Source organism: Carcharodon carcharias, chromosome 2, assembly GCF_017639515.1.
Source record: "Carcharodon carcharias isolate sCarCar2 chromosome 2, sCarCar2.pri, whole genome shotgun sequence".
In the NCBI taxonomy this organism is placed as follows: domain Eukaryota; kingdom Metazoa; phylum Chordata; class Chondrichthyes; order Lamniformes; family Lamnidae; genus Carcharodon; species Carcharodon carcharias.
In genome coordinates this window covers 150,080,429-150,086,691 of record NC_054468.1, presented here as the reverse complement: position 1 = coordinate 150,086,691, position 6,263 = coordinate 150,080,429, and the positions used below count along the sequence as shown (strand labels likewise).

The 6,263-nt window shown below is 50.8% G+C and overlaps 1 pseudogene; it reads left to right on the top strand.

Moving 5' to 3' along the window:
- Positions 1-3,445: 3,445 nt before the first annotated feature.
- LOC121274438 lies at positions 3,446-3,806 on the top strand (annotated as a pseudogene).
- Positions 3,807-6,263: the final 2,457 nt, after the last annotated feature.

Below are 6,263 nucleotides of genomic sequence, written 5' to 3'. Positions count from 1 at the left end.
CTACCTCTAGTTCTAGATTCTCCCACAAGAGGAAACATCCTCCTCTCCTCATCCACTGTGTCAAGACCATCAGGATCTTATATATTTCAATCAAGTTGCTTCTTACTCTTCTAAACTTGAGTGGATGTAAGCCTAGCCTGTCCAAACTTTCCTCATGAGACTACCTACCCATTCCTAGTATTAGTCTCGTAAATCTTCTTTGAATGCTTCCAACACATTTACATGATTCCTTAAATAAGGAGACCAATTCTGTACACAGTACTCCGGATTTGGTTTCATGCATGGCCTGTACAACTTAGGCATAACCTCCCTATTTTTATATTCAACTCCACTGTCAATAAATGATAACATTCTATCAGCTTTCCTAATTACTTGCTGTACCTACATACTAGCCTTTGCAATTCATGCACTGGGACACCCAGATCACTCTGAATCTTAGAGCTCTGCAATCTCTCACCAGTTATGAATATGCTTCTTTTTTATTCTTCCTGCCAAAATGGAACATTTCACATTTGCCCACGTAATTGTCCATTTGCCAGATCTTTGCCCAATCACTTAATCTACATATTTTCCTTTGCAGTCTCTTTATGTCCTCTTTACATCTTACTTTCCTACCTATCTTTGTGTCATCAGCAAATTTAGCAACTATACCTTTGGTTCCTTCATCCAAGTCATTTATATAAATTGTAAAAGGTTGAGGCCCCAATACTGATCCCACTAGCACACCATTTGTTACATCCTACCAACCAGAAAAAGACCCACTTATATCTACTCTCTGTTTCCTGTTAGCTAGCCAACCTTCTATCCATGCCAATAAGCTATCACCTACACCATGAGCTTTTATTTTCCTCAATAAACTTTGATGTGGCACCATATCAAATGCTTTCTGGAAATCTAAATACAGTACATCCCTTTATCCACAGCACATGTGGCTCCTTCAAAGAACTCCACTAAATTGGCGAATTATGATTTCCCTTTCACAAAATTATGTTGACTCTACCTGAATACCTTGAATTTTTCTAAATGCCCTGCCATACCATCTTAATAATAGCTTCTAACATTCCAACCTGGTAGACAGGAAATGCTTTTTAAAGAAGCATTACATGGTCTACAACAAATGTACATCCCTCTAAGACACAAAAACCCCACACGAAATGTGAATCAACTGTGGCTAACAAAAGAAGTTAAAAAATGCATTAGGTCAAAGGAAGTGGCTTTTAAGGTTTCCAGAAAGAGTGGTAAACCTGAGACTTGGGAGCAATGTAGAATCCAGCAAAGGAGGATCAAGTTGAAGCTGATAAAGGGAAAAGAGAATATGAATGCAAGCTAGCGAGAAACATAAAGGTGGACTGTAAAAGCTTCTTTAATACAGGAAAAGGAAAAGATTAGTAAGAATAACTGTGGATCCATTACAGGTGGAAACAGGAGAATTTATAAAGGAGAATGGGGAAATGGTGGAGAAACTAAACAATTATTTTGGGTGGGATTTTCCCTGCCTGCTGGCATCATGGCATGTTTGGCAGCATGAGTGGACAATACAGCGAGAAGGCCAAGAATTGGATTCACGACGTTGTGAAACCAGTTTGCAATCGTCCGTTCTGCCCATCCATGGTGAGCTGCATTTCCTGTCAGACTTTGAGAAGCTCATTGTAATACATCTGCATATCATTATAAGCCCTCCACACTGGATCATTTGAGCAAGCTGGTGTGATTGCAAGCTGACATGTTTCATAGCATATATAAGGCATGCACTTGGTGGGCTGCACTTTGAGGGGAACTCGGAGGTGAGTGCACAGTAACATTACGCAGCACTCGCCAGGGTCGCCTATTGGACTTCAAGGTTGAGGCAAATGCTGCCCATTCAGGCAAGGGCACACATAAATCACTTTTTCCCCATTGGCTGACAGTGCGGTGCCAGCGCAAGGGCTGACCTGCGGTTGAAGGTAGTGCACAAGCATGTGCAGGTTGGGAGGGAAGGGGAGAGAAGCAGCCACATATTAGGGAAACCTTGTATAAAATGACTCTCCTTCCCCAGCTGAGACAGTTCAGATGCAGCCACACTGCCTGTGGCCATGAAAGTGACCGCGGCGCTCAATTTTTATGCCAGTGGCTCAACAGGAGACCTCTGTGGGATATCACAAGCCTCCACCCACAAATACATCCATGAGATCACAGACGCCATCTTTGTAAAGGCACACAACTTTGTGCATTTCAGCCGGGACCAAGAAAGTCAGGATGCAAGACCACTGGGATTTGCCCAGATCTCAGGTTTCCAAGAGGTGCAGGGTGCTATTGCAACAAGCGGTCATCAATGCCAAACGCAACAGCTTCCACTCACTGAATGTGCATCTGTTGTGCGACCACCACAAACGCATCCTGCAGGTCTGCACACAGTTCACAGGGAGTGTCCGCGACTTCTACATTCTCAGTTGGTCTCAGATTCCTTACATCTTCCAGAGACTGCAGGGTTGGCTCCTTGGGGAGAAGGGCTACCTGCAGAGTACGTGGCTGATGATACCCATGCAGTGGTCTCATACTGCAGCAGAGCAAAGGTATAATGAGGCTGACGCTGCAATTTGCACCTTGGTGGAGCAGACCATTGGGATGCTGGGAATGAGGTTCCAGTGCCTGGACTGATCTGGTGGAGCCAGCAATATAGTCCACAGAGGGGGTCACACATCGTTGTTGCCCACTACGTCCTTTAAAACCTGGCACTGCAATGGGGAGAGAAGCTGGCTGAGAAGGAGATAGGGGAGCTAGATGTCTCCTCTGATGAAGAGGACATCGATATGGATGAGGGTGATCAGGCCCTCGAAGGCGAAAATGACAGCGATGAGGCCATCACACTGGCCATATGAGGCAGACGTGGTCAGGAGGCCCTCATAGATGCTAGATTTATGGAGGATGATGATGACATGCAGTGAGGACACTCCACTGATCATCACATAGCCTCTGAGAATGTCTGACTCCTGTCGGTCCGAGGGCAGATCGCTTGCGCTCTGTGATCAGAGTCATATCATGGAGAGCAGCCGTGAAATTTTAAACGCACCTGACCCGTTCAGGAGCACAGCATCACTGGTCACAGGCATTGACAAGATGGGGGCCAGCCCCATCTTAAAGGTGTTGAGAGCCACAGAGAAAATGATGGAACTCTGTAACGCCTGCCCAGGACATTCTGGCAGCAATGACAAGCATCATCGAGGTGCAGGCATCAGTGATGTGTCCAGTGACCATCACTTTGGCCTGGAAGCTGCATAAAGCATAGGGAAGAGGCCCTGGACCGAGACACCTGCCTTTATCTCGTGCAGGAACCAAGATTTCATCCGAGTGACATGAACACTGCTCATCAGAACAAGGAGCCATAGGCAGGGAGACATTCTTAGGAGTTAATTTACAATAGTAAACATTAAGTACAAGTGATCCAGCTGCCCCGAGTGCTCTCACAATGCCTGGAAGATTATGGTGCAAAGCTGTAAACAAGGCCTTCAAAACAAAAGAGAGCACACTGCTTTCCTGAAGATTGAGGGTGTTTATTGCCGTGATGAAACAGAATTTTACCTGGGCAAGAGATGTGCCTATATCTACAAAGCAAAGAACAACACTGTCACTCCTGGTGGCAAACCAAACAAGACCTGTGTCATTTGGGGTAAAGTGACCCGTGCTCATGGAAACAGTGGTAAGGTGCGTGCCAAGTTCAGCAGTAACCTGCCTGCTAAGGCTATTGGGCACAGGATTCGTGTGATGCTGTACCCATCAAGAATTTAAAGCGCTGCTGCACATAAATTGACATTAAATAGTAAAATGATTAGCACCCATGCCCAGGCTGTGCAACTGCCACTTCCTGATTGGACACAGGTTGCTGCTGCTATGTGCTGGGTGTTTTTGGAGCTGGAAGGACCCAGGAGTTGTTGCTGAGGTTTTGCTGCTTACTGCTTTTTGCCTCAGGCACCTCAGGACTTCTTTATTTGCCTGTTTTGCTGCTGCCCAGGGGACACTACAAGCGTGCAAGACTTTACTGCTGGTGTTTTGGCCAGGGCTGCAGGGGACTGGAGCCTGGAGGGCCTGAAGCCTGAAGTCTTGCAGGAGGGAGAAGAGGTACTGCGGGATGGGTAGGCAAAGAGGCAAGGTCTTTTTGAAATAACATCTGAGGTGGGTGTCAGAACTTATGTTCGGTGGGGGCTGAAGACGACTGTGTGTTTTCTGGGGGAAGCAGTGAAGACCATTGCAGAGACTTGGGAAGAAGGGGTGTGTGTGTTGCCTAAGATCTTGCCATCCACTCCTCACTCCACCCATGCCTGAGTCCAGGTAGCTGGTTCTGTCTGGTGAAGAGGGATAAGGCTGGCTCCTGTGTGCCAAGCAGTACCGGCTGCCTCGTGAAGGCATCACCCATCCCCTATGGGGATGTATGGGAAGGTGGTGTTATCCAATGTCCTGCCTTTCGTTCCCAATAAGCTCCTCCTCTCCTGCCTTCACCAACTGGGGGAGGTCAGGTCTGGGGTGGTGCCGATCCCGCTTGGCCTCAGGGAGCCCAGTCTCGGCCATGTGTACTTCTTCCGGTGCCAGGTCTTCATTCGCCTGGCCCGGGAGGGGCCATCTTCCCCCCATTTTCGAGGGGGCCATCTACTAGATATTTTGGACGGCGGATGGCAGTGCCATGCCTGCAAGGGAATGGGGCACATTAGGAAGAACTGCCCCGCCTCCAAGGCTGCCAACACCACCCAGGCGGCCGTGGTTGGCACTGCCGCACCTCCCCCCACCACCACTCCATCTGTTCCCCTGCTGCCGGCTGTAAGAAGGCACGGAGAAGGACCTGGAACCTGGAGGTGGCCCCCGAACACCCCAGAAACACCCTGACCCCAAGGCCCCTGAAGACACCAGCTCGGGGGAAAGAAACACCATCCGGCCCCGGCATCATGGCAGCATGAGCTCCTAGCCCCGTGGGTGCCTCAGCACCAAGTGCTGGGTCCAGCGCGGTCCCTGCGCGGGTTCCCGAGTCCGGTGGCAATGGGGCGTGTGACCTTGAGCCTGCGGTCTTACTAAAGAGGGTGGACCTGCCCAAACTCCAGGGGGCAGAGCATCCAATGGGGGGGGGGGGGGGGGGAGGCCTCGCAGATGGAGATCTCCCCTGCCCCCAGCCTACCCGAGAAGAGGCACAACCCCTCGGATGGGGAGGACCTCGCCACCTGTGAAGTCGGCAGTGTCTCATCCTCCAGTGAAGTGGTGGTGGCGTCTCCACCCCGTAAGTCCTCGCTCTGCCCTCTGGAGGAAGCCCAAATCCCCGACCCCTTGCTGCAGTCCCCTGAACAGGGCCCCTCGGGGGTCGGTGAGGGTATTGCCCTTGCGGTGGTGCCCCACTCCAACCCACCTTGTATCCCCAAGATGCCATCTAGCCCACCAGGGAATTGCAGCAATCCCTTCATGGCCCCAATTAGTCATTGGGCAGCAGTGGTGAAGGCTTCCAGGCTCCTGCCCAACCTTCAGCGCGGGTGCCCCCATGCTAGGTCCAGAGCTTTTTCTGGACTTACCGGGCGCCTGTCAGGGAGCAGGGCTCTGAGCCACCACCACCCTTTAGGCCATATCCCCTAGAGGACACCAGAGAAGATGCCTCAGTCCTTGATCCTGGGGGTGGGATCGAGGTGGAGGTGCAGCCCCCAACCAGCCTCCGTACTCAATATGGGGGAGGGGTTGGAAGTTGGAGGCGATGACCTGGAGGGGGATGGGGTTTCGGTGGTGAGAACCGGGGATGACTTAGAGTCATTGTCAGGTGAGGTGGTGGATCCCCTGGTGCCCCCTGCTGACTCTCCCCTCATCCCTGCATGGATGTTTTAGTGAGATGGTGTCCCGCTGGCCCTGGACCAGTGACATTCTTTTCCTCTTGTGTTCTGGTCTGCTCGCGAGGCCCTCAAGGCCCCTGGGCTGGAGTGGAATGCTAAGAGAAGGGTCCACTCCTGAAGGAGAGGGAGAATTAAAATAGTCCTCTCCCACTTACACAAGACATGATGCTGGCAGCACAGACTTCTGACCATAGCCAGCCTCAACATCCACGGCAGCAGGAATGCACAGCGCAGGTTCCAGAACTTCTCGGTCCTCCGGGACAGGAAGTATGCGCTGTGCTTCCTGCAGGAAACCCTTACCGTTCCGGGAGACAAAGCTACGTGGCTCCTTGAGTGGTGAGGTGGGGTCTACATGAGTCACCAGGCCTCCATTTAAGGTGGGAGTGGCTATCTTGTTGGCCCCACATTTTCTGTTGGAGGTCTTGGGGG